The sequence below is a fragment of the Triticum urartu genome, chromosome 5 (genome assembly GCF_003073215.2).
Source record: "Triticum urartu cultivar G1812 chromosome 5, Tu2.1, whole genome shotgun sequence".
NCBI classification, from domain to species: Eukaryota; Viridiplantae; Streptophyta; class Magnoliopsida; order Poales; family Poaceae; genus Triticum; species Triticum urartu.
This window is the reverse complement of record NC_053026.1, coordinates 42,947,936-42,962,319: the sequence shown is the minus strand read 5'-3', so window position 1 is coordinate 42,962,319 and position 14,384 is coordinate 42,947,936. Positions and strand designations below refer to the sequence as shown.

Genomic DNA, 14,384 nt, shown 5'->3' with positions numbered 1-14,384 from the left:
CTCATACTTCATTCATTTAATAACTCACAAACCGTGCATCATATGTAAAAACTCAAAATATGAAAAATGCTTAGATTTTTGTCTAGTTTCATAATATATCACTTTCATCCATGTTTAAAATGTTTAATGTGTTGTTTGTGTTTATTTTGCCTAATGCCATGTTAAAATGATTTATTTCTTAACTAAATAACCGTAGCTCCAAACTTAAGAAACTTTATATTTAAATAGGGTAGAAAAATGCCTAGTTTAACATGGTGACCTTACTTTGCATGTTTAACAACTCTAAAATATTATTTAGGGTAGAACGGTACCAAACCTTAAAATATGCACATGAGGAGTTTCCGGACTTGTTGTTTGTTGTTCCGGCCTCATTTAAACTTGCCTAGATAGGTAGTTTTCATATGCTTCACCTCTTGCCATGTTAATCAACATTTAATATTGTTGGGTACATAAACGAGATCGAACTAAATAACTTGAATGTGGTGTTTTGTCAATATGCAACTCGTTGCATATTGAGCTCCACTTAATTTGTAGTATTGTTTGTGCACTTTGCCATGCCATGCCATCTATCATTAAACTGGACATGCATCATACTTGGTTGTGCATCATGCCATGATTATGTGATGGTTGTTTACTATGTTGTTTGATTCTTTCCGGTGTTGCTTCTTCGGGTTAGTCCCGATAACGTCGCGTTTGTGAGGATTCGTTCGACAATGTCCGTTTGTCTTCTTCATGGACTCGTTCTTCTTCCTTGCGGGATCTTAGGCAAGATGACCATACCCTCGAAATCACTTCTATCTTTTCTTGCTAGTTGCTTGCTCTATTGCTATGCCGCGATACCTACCACTTGCTTTATCATGCCTCCCATATTGCCATGTCAAGCCTCTAACCCACCTTTTCCTAGCAAACCGTTGTTTGGCTATGTTACCGCTTTGCTCAGCCCCTCTTATAGCATTGCTAGTTGTAGGTAAAGATGGAGTTTGTTCCATGTTGAAACATGGATATGTTGGGATATCACAATATCTCTTATTTAATTTAATGCATCTATATACTTGGTAAAGGGTGGAAGGTTCGGCCTTATGCCTTGTGTTTTGTTCCACTCTTGCCGCCCTAGTTTCCGTCATACCAGTGTTATGTTCCTTGATTTTGTGTTCCTTACACGGTTGGGTGTTATGGGGACCCCTTGACAGTTCGCTTTGAATAAAACTCCTCCAGCAAGGCCCAACCTTGGTTTTACCATTTGCCTCACCACCACCTACCCTTCCCTTGGGTCGGCCAACCCGAGGGTCATCTTCATTTTAACTCCCCCCCTCCCGGGCCAGTGCTTGTCTAAGTGTTGGTCCAAACCGGGCAGCCTGCGGGGCCACCTCGGGGAAACTCGAGGGCTGGTTTTACTCGTAGCTTGACCTATCCGGTGTTGCCCTGAGAACAAGATATGTGCAGCTCCTATCAGGATGTCGGCGCATCAGGCGGCTTTGCTGGTCTTGTTTTACCATTGTCGAAATGTCTTGTAATCGGGATTCCGAGACTGATCGGGTCTTCTCGGGAGAAGGAATATCCTTCATTGACCGTGAGAGCTTGTGATGGGCTAAGTTGGGACACCCCTGTAGGGTTTTGAACTTTTGAAAGCCGTGCCCGCGGTTATGGGCAGATGGGAATTTGTTAATATCTGGTTGTAGAAAACTTGACACTTAAACTTAATTTAAAATGTATCAACCGCGTGTGTAGCCGTGATGGTCTCTTCTCGGCGGAGTCCGGGAAGTGAACACGGTTCTTGTGTTATGCTTGAACGTAATTAGTTCCAGGATCACGTCTTGATCACTTCTAGTTTACGACCGTGCTTTGCTTCTCTTCTCGCTCTCATTTGCGTAAATTAGCCACCATACATGCTAGTGCTTGCTGCAGCTCCACCTCACTACCTTTTCCTACCCATAAGCTTAAATAGTCTTGATCTCGCGGGTGTGAGATTGCTGAGTCCCCGTGACTCACAGATTACTTCAAACAGTTGCAGGTGCCGATGAGATCCGTGCAGGTGACGCAACTGAGCTCAATGAGGAGCTCGATGAAGATCATGTTCGTTGTGTTGGTTCATTTCCAGTTGGTGAGTAGTGGAGCCCAGTCGGGGCGATTGGGGATCTTTTGCATTAGGGGTTGTCTTTCTTTATTTGGTTCCGTAGTCGGACCATGATTGTATCTGGATGATGTAATGCTATATTCATGTATTGTGTGAAGTGGCGATTGCAAGCCAACTCCTTATCCCTTTCTTATTCAGTACATGGGATGTTTAAAGATTACCCCTCTTGCGACATGCCTACTATGCGGTTATGCCTCTAAGTCATGCTCTGACACGTGGGAGATATAGCCGCATCATGGGTGTTATAACTGTAGCGGTGTTTAGGCGAAGCCCTGCTGCGGTAGCTTCATCAACATCGTCACCACGTCGTCGTCCTGACGAAACTCTTCCCCGAGCTCTACTGGATCGTGAGTTCGCGGGATGTCACCGAGCTGAACGTGTGCTGAACGCGGAGGTGTCGTACATTCGGTACTGAGGATTGGTCGATCGTGAAGACGTACGACTACATGAACCGCGTTGTCATAACGCTTCCGCTTAACGGTCTATGAGGGTACATGGACGACACTCTCCCCTCTCGTTGCTATGCATCACCATGATCCTGCGTGTGCGTAGGAAATTTTTGAAATTACTGCGTTCCCCTACAAGTATTCGGCTCTATCGCCGCTGAGTGTGCGACCTCCGTGGCGACGTCTATCCTCCTGTCCTCGGACGACACGATCTGCTCCGGATTGAGGGCCGGAGTAGCCACAGGTGTGATCTCCCGAACACCGTCGGACGGCAGAGCTAAGTCATGCTCGTCGTGACTGTTCGGCGCACCTGACATGGGCTCAAATCCGTCGAAGATCAAGTCTCCGCGGATGTCGGCAGTATAGTTCAAGCTTACAAACCTGACCTGATGGCCAGGGGCATAGCTCTCGATCTTCTCCAGATGGCCAAGCGAGTTGGCCCGCAGTACGAAGCCGCCGAATACGAAGATCTATCAGGGGAGAAAAACCTCACCCTGGATCGCATCGTTGTCGATGATCGAAGGAGCCATCAAGCCCTTATCATGATGGCACAGTGGAACTCTCAACAAAAGCACAAATGTCGGTGTCAAAACCGGCGGATCTTGAGTAGGGTGTCCCGAACTGTGCGTCTAAGGCTGATGGTAACAGGAGGCGGGGGACACAATGTTTACCCAGGTTCGGGCCCTCTAAATGGAGGTAATACCCTACTTCCTACTTGATTGATCTTGATGATATGAGTATTACAAGAGTTGATCTACCACGAGAACGTAGAGGCTAAACCCTAGAAGCTAGCCTATGATTATGATTGTTGTTGTCCTACGGACTAAACCCTCCGGTTTATATAGACACAGGAGGGGGCTAGGGTTACACAGAGTCGGTTACAAGGGAGGAGATCTACATATCCGAATTTCCAAGATTGCTTTCCACGCAAAGGAGAGTCCCACCCGGACACGGGACGAAGTCTTCAATCTTGTATCTTCATAGTCCAACAGTCCGGCCAAAGTATATAGTCCGGCTGTCCGAGGACCCCCTAATCCAGGACTCCCTTGGCCTCCTTGATCACGGGGCTTGCAGATGTCCGGCTAGCTAACCATATGGTACTTTTGCTTATTATTATCGCCAGCCCAATAGAATCGAGATTGGATTTTGGCAATCTCATGGTGAAGAGTCTCGTGAAGGCTGTAGAAGCTCATGAGGAACAAGTGGAGGCTAGAGAGGGAAGAGTTGATGAGAATCGTCCCAGCCGCCTTCGACAGCCATCTACCCTGCCAAGGCTCAATGCGAGTCTGTAACTTGGTCACAGACGGACGCAAGTCCACGACTATGAGCCGAGAGTCACTAATGGGCGTGCCCAAGTAGTTCATGGGGAAGGAGCTTAGGCGGAAGTTAAGGCGGTTGGCAATGTCAAGGGCATGCGATTGGGGGTAGCCCAAGACCCTCACATCACTCTTGTCGAAGTTGATCTTGAGGCCAAACATTTGTTGGAAACAGAGGAGGAGGAACTTCAGATTTGCGATATCCGCGTCCGAGCCTTCGACCATGATGATGGTGTCGTCAGCGTACTGGAGCAGGGAGATCCCGATGCCACCGGCCAAATGGGGAGTGATCCCCTGAATATGGCCCGCGGCCTTAGCCTTATCTAGGATGGCAGCAAGCGCGTCCACCACCATATTGAACAAGAACGGGGAGAATGGGTCGCCTTGTCTGACCCCAGACAGGGTGGGGAAGTACGGGCCAACCTCCCCATTGATGTTCACGGTCGTGCGACCGCAAGAGACCATCTGCATCACTCTGGTAATCCAACGTTCGTCGAAGCCTTTCTGGAGCAGGACTTCCCAAAGGAAGGGCCAACTAACAGTGTTGTAGGCCTTATGGAAATCAATCTTCAGGAAGACCGCCTGAGGTGTTTGGATCGGACCTTGTGTAGGACTTCATGAAGGGCTAGCACCCCATCCAAGATATATCGGTCTTGGATGAAGGCGGATTTGTTGGGATGGGTAATGAAGTCGGCAAGAAGGGTCACCCTATTGGCGTACCCTTTTTCCAGAATCCGAAAGATCACATTAATCACCATGATCGGACGAAACTAGCAGATGTCAGACGCCCCAGGCATCTTGGGGATGAGCGAGATGATCCCATAGTTGAGGCGCCCCAGGTCGATGGACCGCACGTAGAACTCGTCGAAGATGGCCATGATCTCAGGCTTGATCACATTCCAGAAGGTCTGGAAGAATTTAACCAGGAGGCCATCCGGACCCGGGGCCGAGGTGGGATTCATGCCTTTAATGGCAGCCTAGACCTCGCCCTCAGAGAAAGGGGCCGTAAGGGCCACGTTCTCCGCATTGGAGACTAACTGGCGGCCGTACCAGCAGTCAAGGGCCAGCGATAAGCCGCTCCGAGGAGCGGCTGAGAATAGGGTCCTATAGAAGCCAGCGACATGGGTCCTAATGTCACGAGGGGACTGAAGGAGGGTAGGGCCATCCCAAAGGAGGGGGAAGGTGTTGCGTCAACGGCGGCCATTCGCAATGGCCTGGAAATAGGCCGTGTTCGCATCACCCTTTAGCACCCATTTCTGGGCACCACACAAGCGCCAATAGGACTCCTCATCGGTGTAGATTACAGAGAGCTGGTCTTCCAAGTCATATCGAGCAATCCACTCCTCCGGAGAGAGGCCCGTCGCGTCGGCATGGAGGTCCATGGCCTGGATGGCGGTCAACAGAGCCTTCTTGCGTTCGCGGAGGTCACGCCCTAGGTTGGCGCCCCACCCCTTCATGCGGGCTCGCTTGGCACAAAAGTGCCAAGAGTCAATGCCAGAGGGTGGACGAGGTTGAGGATGGGCTCGTGCCTCCACCCAACGGGCACTGACCGCCTCCAAGAAACCAGTTTGGGATAACCAGAATGTCTCAAACCGGAATCAGGATGGGATCGGGGGGCGCTCGTCAGCGGATGAGAGGAAACCGTCTTGGATGTGTATAGAAATGAGTTGAGACTACTGAGTAGAAATGCCCTAGCGTAGAACCAGCTGAGATATTGCTTATGCCAGGTAGGTTAGGTCTGCCACCTCCATAGACCATCTTCATTATATTTCTGCATATATCACACAAGATCATCACATTTTACACATACATGAGCAAAGCATTCACACTCACAATCAGGTATAGACATAGTCAAAATCATCAACAAGTTAAAAATGGTTGAAAAGAGAATCTACAATGAACAAAGAGAGAAAACCCTTCTCGCTTGCTTGATTACGTTGTTGGCTTCTCGGGGTCTCTTTTATAGACCACCACCGATCAATGTCCTCCCACCTCCTAATCTTGGATCGTCGCCCACCGCACGCCTCGTCGCCGCAGCCCTCTCCTCTGTATATTCCTCTCCCCGTCACTGTGATATAGAAAGGCGACGGTTAGGAACGGGAGGAGCTTCTCTGTTAGGAAAAATAAGTTTGGAAAAAGGCCAAATAATCGTTCCTCATTGAAGGGCTCTTTGGTTTGCACAATCCTAGAAACCTCAGAAATAATGTGAATATAGTGCCATACTGAATTTTAGGGGATTTAAGAACATATGAATGAATTTCCCTATAATACTAGGTGCATGGCATACTTGTCACAGAAACGGAGGTACGGAAATTTCCTCTGAAATTGTGCATTCCACGTCAACTATAGAAAAACTCCTATATTACATCGTAAAATTCAAACAATCTCTACATCTTACTAGAACACACGGTTGTGCCACTGAATAGATCCCAGTAACCTCCTAGTCAGCACTAGAAGCATAATGAATTCTGAACCAAGAAACTTGCAATCTCTACTTCTAATGAAGCAGTTGGTACCCTGGTACTCCGGTTTTATTTTCGTCCGGTTTTATTTTCTCCCACCTCCCACCACCACCTCCCACGAGTTTTCTTATCCATTGGTTTATTTTTTTACTCTACTATTTTATTTAAAAATCAGCACTTTCCAAACATACAAAAGATCAACGATCTAACTTTCCTAACTTATCCAAATCAACTGATCTCTCTCATTAATGCAATTTGCTTTAGGAAACAAATAATAGATTTCCAGGAAAAAAATAAAGGATTTTAAGAAAATTAACAAGTAAACCATGACAAACAAATCTTATTAAGGAGTCCGTACTTGGTTTCGTTCGTTCGTACCCTTCGACCCCCCTCCCGCTGATCCCCTCGATCCCCCACCCACCGATTTTCTCTATACCTCCACCGGTTTTCATTAGAAAAAGATACGTCGCCAACCCCACCGGTTTTATTGAAAGAAGGAAGTCGCCAGGCAACCCAATTTTATGAACGCTATCTCCCACGTCCCATAGACAAAAAAGGAAACCATCCCTGTCCAGATTTTCTTTTCCTTATGAACATAACATTTATTCCATATACAACAGTAATCATATCACAATCAGACTACAATCTTTCCTCTACTTCTAATGAAGCAGTTGGTAGCCTGGTACTCCGGTTTTATTTTTGTCCGGTTTTATTTTCTCCCACCTCCCACGGGTTTTCTTATCCATTGGTTTATTTTTTTACTCTACTATTTTATTTAAAAAATCAGCACTTTCCAAACATACAAAATATCACCGATCTAACTTTCCTAACTTATCCAAATCAACTGATCTCTCTCATTAATGCAATTTGCTTTAGGAAACAAATAATAGATTTTCAGGAAACAAATAAAGGATTTTAAGAAAATTAACAAGTAAACCATGACAAACTAGTATAATGCCCGTGCGTTGCCACGGGCTTTTGAAATATTTCGCTGGAATTACGTAAACATAATGCATGTTAAATTTCATATATAAAGAAAGATAGCATGGGTACAATCGAGTAATAATTTAAATCCACTTCACTTGCAATGTAAATCGATAACAAAAGGTCAATTTGGACATGCATACATATAAAACGATGATCTACCTAAAAATCGGTTACAAATTAAGATCTATTTAATGCGCTTAAGAAATTCTCGCACAATATCAGAAATGTTGTATTTATCTTCATTGACACAATATTTGAGCAAGTATAATAAAAACGTCTTCCTCAACTCGTACCCATCATGCACAAGCAATATATGCAATTAGCATGAATCCTTCAGGTTGAAGGTCTTAATATGTGTAACAGGGAATACTCATTGTACAAATCAGAAACTAATTCTTTACCATTCCACCAGATCATAACAAAAAAATAGCCATAAAAATCTCTGCAATTTGCTAAATTAATATTATCTTGAATATATAGTGATAATGCAAATAAAATGTATTAGTATGGTCATGATGCATGTTAGTTCCAAGGGAGTGCCTTTGTGATTAACTAACAAGAAATTTATGTTTTAGTTGAACTCGCTTGTCGCTGGTCTTCCTCCAATTTTTTGTGTTCTCTCTTCACTCGTCGATCCAACCACTTCCACTACACCCCACTTGAGAGCATCGACATCCTGGCACCCCAAACCGTCCCTATACGCACGGTCGAATGGACCGGTCACTAACAGCTATGATGTCTGAACCTCCGCCTAGTTGTTAGTGCAATGTGCGTATGCTTCAGAGATAGCAATTTCGAAGGCAACATGCATGTGCTTTCACCTCTGAAAGAGCTATAGAATATCCTGACTTACCTATGTGCACTTCCTAAATCAGGCGAAAAAAAGTTATTTCTATCGGCAATATAAAAAACTTAATATTAGGTCAAATTGAATAATACAGCAGAATTGCCATTTCAGAATTTTCATCCATCACTGAATACAAAATGAAGGGACAATGTCCACTAACCATGCAAATATGTCGACCATGGGATATTTAGGCTGGCATATATGGGAAACCAAAGCTACAAAATGACTCAGTATGTTAGGGATAGATAAAAAATAATGTAAAAGGGATAAAAACAAATACGCAGCAACTCACGACCCTATGAACTCGTATTCTCACGGAGCAAGCGAGTGAAGCCGACACGGCAGGCTAGCACCGAGGGACAAGGGTGACAACTGCCTCCCCATCCAGTGCCTAGTGATTCTGCCGGCGCCACTTTCATCATGAGCCCACCAATACCACTCGTGTGTTGTAGAGAAACTATGAATTGAAATTATCATCGAAAGCAAGAAAATGAAAATGTCCCTCTCCTCTCCCCTCCCTCATGTGAAATACCCAATTCATGGTTGCCTCACTACATTCAGCGTAGCTCGGATGTGCAATGTTCTCCTCCAACGCTTAACAAATTCATCATAGCTCACAACTGGACGGGACTTGCAGGTTGAAGAAAAAAATCCAAACCTAAACAAAAACAACAAATTGAGGACAACTTACAAGGTAAAAGCGAAGAAGCACACACCTACATGCTCAAACAGAATAGAAGATGCAACTACACTATATAATTTGGGAAATGCTTACCATCACCCAGCGGATCGCAGTGGCCGCGTCCGCCACCTTCCCTGTGTGACACGTGTCCAATTGAGGGCGAGCATACCATCCTTCATCGAACACGCTTCTGCAACAAGTGCTATGTTTCTGAAACAGACGCGGTGTTGCAATGGACTATGACGGTTTATGTTTTGCAACAAAATCTCTGTTGTAGAAATTTTTAGGCAACAAGACCTTAGTTGCAAAAATTGCAAAACAAAGTCAGGTAAAAAAGAAAAAATTGCGACAAAACAGCTGCTGCAACAAGACTCGTGTTGCAAAAATAAAATAATTTTGCAACAAAGTCTGTGTTGCAATGGTGAAGACGCATTCAGCCGCTCCATGCAACACATCATTTTGGCTAGCGACCCGGCTGATCTGTTAAAAAGATCAGCCGGCGGACGCGTAGCACGCCCCATATAATTCACTCATTAAAGGATGCATCACTCACTGTTCAAGTCTTAGATGTAATTTAGATCGGACAATAATAATGCAACTTGCACATTGAATTTATGGAAATTGAGACAAAACAATATGCACTAAGAAGTTTCGAAAATTCAATATGGGTCATACTACTATATAGTCATATTATCTGCATCGTCGGTCCTCATAGGGATTTGCCATCAAAGGGTATAATGAGCCGTATTGATATAGGGTGGGCGCTTTATGTACAGTGTTTCTGACATGGAACAGTCATCATTTATTGATGGACCCATCATGCTGGTACTCTATGGTCTTGCTGTTTACCACTTTTCATAGACCGGCTTACACACGTTCTTGGTCCGACTCCCAGGCGTACGATGGAAGCCAGGGCAGGCGGGACTGGGATCCAGTGACTGCACTCACAGCAACATGCGCCCAGTTCAACCATCCAAACATTGGCACAAGTGAAAACAACCCCCACTTTTCTTTTTGACATGAAAACTGCCCAACACTTGACGCTCAGGCATTCAGCGCAACAGAACATAAAGGAGAGACTCGGCCATTAGACATACAAACAACAATTTGTGTTCGAGTCATTAAAGAGTACAAACAACATTTATATATTCAGTACTACCGACTACATTAAAATTCAGACTTAGCAGTCCTTAACACATCAAAAAATAGCAGTCCTGTATGTTGTACCAAATCATCAATATTTAGGCCCCATTCGGCAATGCGCTGGCTCATTGAAATCCGTGGATCTGCGGAGCATCGTTTCGCCCGCTCCAAGACTTTTCATTGCAGCTCTGTCCGCTCCCGGAGCGGAGCAGTGGAGCGGATGGACACCGAACGGGGCCTTACACTCAGAAAACCCATTCATCACAAGAAATTTCAGAAGCACTTAGTTAGAATTCAGTACCACTTGTCATTGACATATCAGAAGCACTTAGTTAAAATTCAGTACCGCTTCTCATTGAAATTCAGAAGCACTAAAAATTCATATTCTGGCCAAGTGCTACTATTGATCTCATTGCTAAACAATACAAGAAGAAGATAAGCACGGATGTGAAAAAAGGAAAGCATTGGAACCTCTCTAACTTGGAATGCATGCTGCCATCAGTACATATACATGATTGGGCTTTATGTGGAAACATGAGCAGAGAAGATACTTCAGTTATTTGAAATCGATGCGAGTCAAGGATATTTTTTAAAGTAGGATATGCCAAATAAATGAAAGGATGCTGCAGATATGCACTTTTATTAAGACTAAGACAAGCTGTCAGGCAGTACATTTAGAGCGTCGACCCTGCCCTGCCCGCCGGCATGGTTCGCCATCGCAGGCATCACTTTCCCGTCCAGCTCGCACTCACCGGCTGCCTCTCCCGCGACCCGCTACACAACTACGGGGCTCCTGCTTCCATGAAAACGCAATATAATTTATATTCACCAAGAAGCAACAGAAGTAAGATCACTACATTGCATCCTAGTATGATGAACCATTTATGCCGAGATACATACGGAGCAACACATAGGTTAAAGTTAAATCTAGCAATATAGTACACTTGGCACCGGGTAAACCACAGATTAAACAATGTGGTAGATAGTTGTTTACCTGAATGCTGACAGAAGTATACCAAGTAACAAAGCTAGTTACTGGCAAAGCTCAATGCCTCCAAACCAAAGTTTAACTCCTAATACGAAATGTCTCCGAATCAAGCTAGTTGTGGCCAAACTTTGGAACCTGAAAAAATGGAGTGGAAAACAAAATTGGGAAATGCAAGAGAAAGAAAGTGACATAGGATAAAATGACCTCATTGCTCCAAACATATACAGTACTGCTAAGAAATCTCCTTATTAGTTCTTTTTATAGAATTAGCCCATTGATGAGATAAAGATACTAAATATAGTTATTTCTTACAATAATCTCTGGAAGATTAGTATTACACCAAATGTTGCCAAGAAACATATACACCAGGAGAAATGGTTCTGTTTTAGAGAACTAACCGAACAAAGAGACTTCAACTAATAAAGTAGCACATAATCCGTGATGTAATCCGTAGCCACACACTTATGCCACCTTGGCTCTACCCTATTAGTGAAATAAAAGATGACATATTTTTAAACTTAATTTTTATCACATCAACAAAGAAAAAAACAAAAGTAATTTACTACTCCCTCCATCCCAAAATAAGAGTCGCTGAAACTCATCATGCAACGGAGGGAGTACTATAGTTTAGCACGTTTCTCTTCCACAAGTATAGCAGTTGAATAATGCGCAGCAATCTGAAATCCTTCACTTACAAAGAAAGAGGGAAGACATAATACAGGCTTGTTAGCTCACCCATACACAGATGAGTCAGTGATGAAGTGGATTGCCAAAAAGAACATACGGGGAATAATCATATCCATGTGTGGCATACTCAGCTCCACCCTTTCTCATCAATATCTTTGGTCACTATATTTGCTAGCACCACACCAAAAGTATGAAATTCCTCAAGTTGAATACCTATAAACAAAAGGAGAAATAGGAGGTTATGTCAGCGACCAATCGAAATCATTGAAACTTCAGCACATCAGTACAATGTGTTGTAGATATTTGATTAATGGATGCAATCAACTTACGCATATTTCTTCATCTTCGGATTCAGGGGTGCAGGTCCTTGATGGATTCTGTGGTGCGCCTCTATGGTCAATGCAAGCTGCGGGGAAAGAAAAGTTGAGATGTGATATCTTCAGACCAAGAACTACAGTTACAGGTTCAGATTTGCTTCAAATCATTTAGGCGCAACCAAGAATACCGAGATTAAACGTTCGCTTGTAGCCCTTGATGAATCTCAGGATCTTCTTGTTGAAATTGAAGTCAGGGTTCCAGATCAGGGACCCATACCCGAAGGCCCGCACCACCATCTTGTTGTTTGTTTCCCCTGCAGACAACAACAAACTGAGCGCACAAGAAGCCATTCCCCTTCCTCGAACAATAATGTAAACATCGCCCCCACACCAAAAGCCCCAAAACAGTTCAAAAAAATCCCCCCAAAAAGGTACGGGTAGGGGTAGGTGGATTCGGTTACCTAGCACACCAGAAAGAATGCCGCTGGTGGGTCGGCGGCGCGCGGGGAGGAGCATGATGGGGATTTGGCTCCTCTTACCTCACCCGCGTCTCCTCTCCTCCGCCTGCAGTCTTCTCTCGTCGGATGGATAGATAGGGGTTTCTGGTCGGAGAGGGGGGAGAAGAAGACAGTGGCCTTCTCTCATCTCCTCCGCCATGGTCTCCTCTCCCCGGTTCACGCCCACGCCCATCGGCTCCCTTGCGGTGCTCGTCCTTGCTGCCCGCGCCGCAGCCGCGGCCACGCCCTGCCAAGATGATACAACAATAAGAAGACAGGGGGTGAATCATTATCCTTTAGCATGGACACCATGATGTTTCAGCGTCTTATCATTGCATTGAACAGGAAAGAACCTTCTTAGCAAAGGTGCATCGCTATTACCTTCGGCGGAGCGAATATTGCCACTGAACAACACTCATGGTGCAAGATAGAAATATTATTAAACGGTAAGCTAGTTCAAGTGATCATGAATAGCAAGGGAAACGGCGTGTTTTATCACTGATATTATATAGTTGAAATCTCAGTGCACATCACATATATATTTTCTAGCAATACCAAGCTTGATCTCAAATAGAACATATCCACATTACCCTCAGGATAACTGAACAACAATACCTGACTGTGGGTCACCCAGTTGAATCCATCCATCTTGGCACCAAAATTGAAAGTTCCAGGTAGCTCCAGCTTGCCAAATAAAAACAGAATGATTATGATTTATGCACATAGGTGATATCCCTCTGCAGATCATGATCGTTATACTGTACCTGTTGCCAACTTTGCTAGCCACATCATAGAAATTAACACCTAAAGGGTTGAAGCACAAAATATTCAGTACTTACTATGAGTAAAGGAAAATCATAAGAAATTATATCTATGGACTTGCAAAGACAATCAAGAGCAACGGCTGATGTGAAAGCTTACACTGGGTGTATATACGACTCATCTTTTTCCACCAAATTGTCAGTGATAGCACAAACATTTGTAATTTGGAACTAACTGGACAGAAAAATAGAATGCAAATTTATGTCCTCTTGCATGAAACATATTGTTACAGCTGCAAAAATCATGTCATGGAATAGAAGCTACCATTAATCATGTTAGTGCAAGAGGCCACAAACATGCTACCTAGATACACCCTTTGGATCACCCTGGTAGCAGCCAAGCCCTCTGCCGTTCCGCCAGAAGGAGATGAGATTCTTATATCTTTTATGCTTCTGAAAAAAATATAAAAGGCCGACAGATCAAACCATCATATATATGTGACGCCCAGGTAATTAAGCTACAGTGATCCTCTACTAATGACGCCATGTCACCTCGATTATAGTTGCTAATCTCGAGTTAGTTCGAAACCGATTCAATTTCAAATTTAAAATATAGGCAAACAACAAAAGTTTTCAAACAATAAAACTAAAATGTCCAGGTTGTTCCAAATAATGCGTAGGTACTTATGGTGGAGAAACCACACATTTATAAAATATTTATAATGCTATAAGATGGATAAAACTGTAGATAAAACAATTAAATTAAATGCCTTTTGTATTATGTAAAATACTAAACTGTTCTGTTTAGGGTAAATCTTTTTATGGCAGTGGGTTTAGTGCAATGCTAAATTTAGGAGTTGAAATTATATTTTTACAAAATCAAAATAAAACAGAAAAGAAAATAAATAAAAAGAACAGAAAAAAAACAGAAAACCTAAACTAAAAAAAAGGAAATAGCACCCCCACTAGGCTCCAGCCCAGCTGGCCTGCCCAACTAGGCCTTGGCCCAACTAGCCGAAACCAGTCAGACCGGCCCACCCGGTGCCCCCCCTGTATAACCCCTCACCCCCGCAAACCCTAACCTAACTCCCCCCACTCCCCACGATCCCCATTCCCC

At 44.0% G+C, this 14,384-nt stretch overlaps 1 long non-coding RNA gene across 2 annotated transcripts; it reads right to left on the bottom strand.

Annotated features, from left to right (window-relative positions):
* Nucleotides 1-10,465: 10,465 nt before the first annotated feature.
* LOC125555572 lies at nt 10,466-12,207 on the bottom strand. Of its 2 annotated transcripts, XR_007304763.1 has the most exons (4): nt 12,022-12,207; nt 11,741-11,905; nt 11,012-11,140; nt 10,466-10,810 (listed from the first exon to the last, which is right to left on the bottom strand). It is a non-coding gene; the product is annotated as an uncharacterized LOC125555572 (long non-coding RNA). The 2 variants fall into 2 exon arrangements; XR_007304762.1 differs by lacking the exon at nt 12,022-12,207 and having other exon boundaries at nt 11,741-11,951.
* Between the last annotated feature and the right edge of the window lie 2,177 nt (nt 12,208-14,384).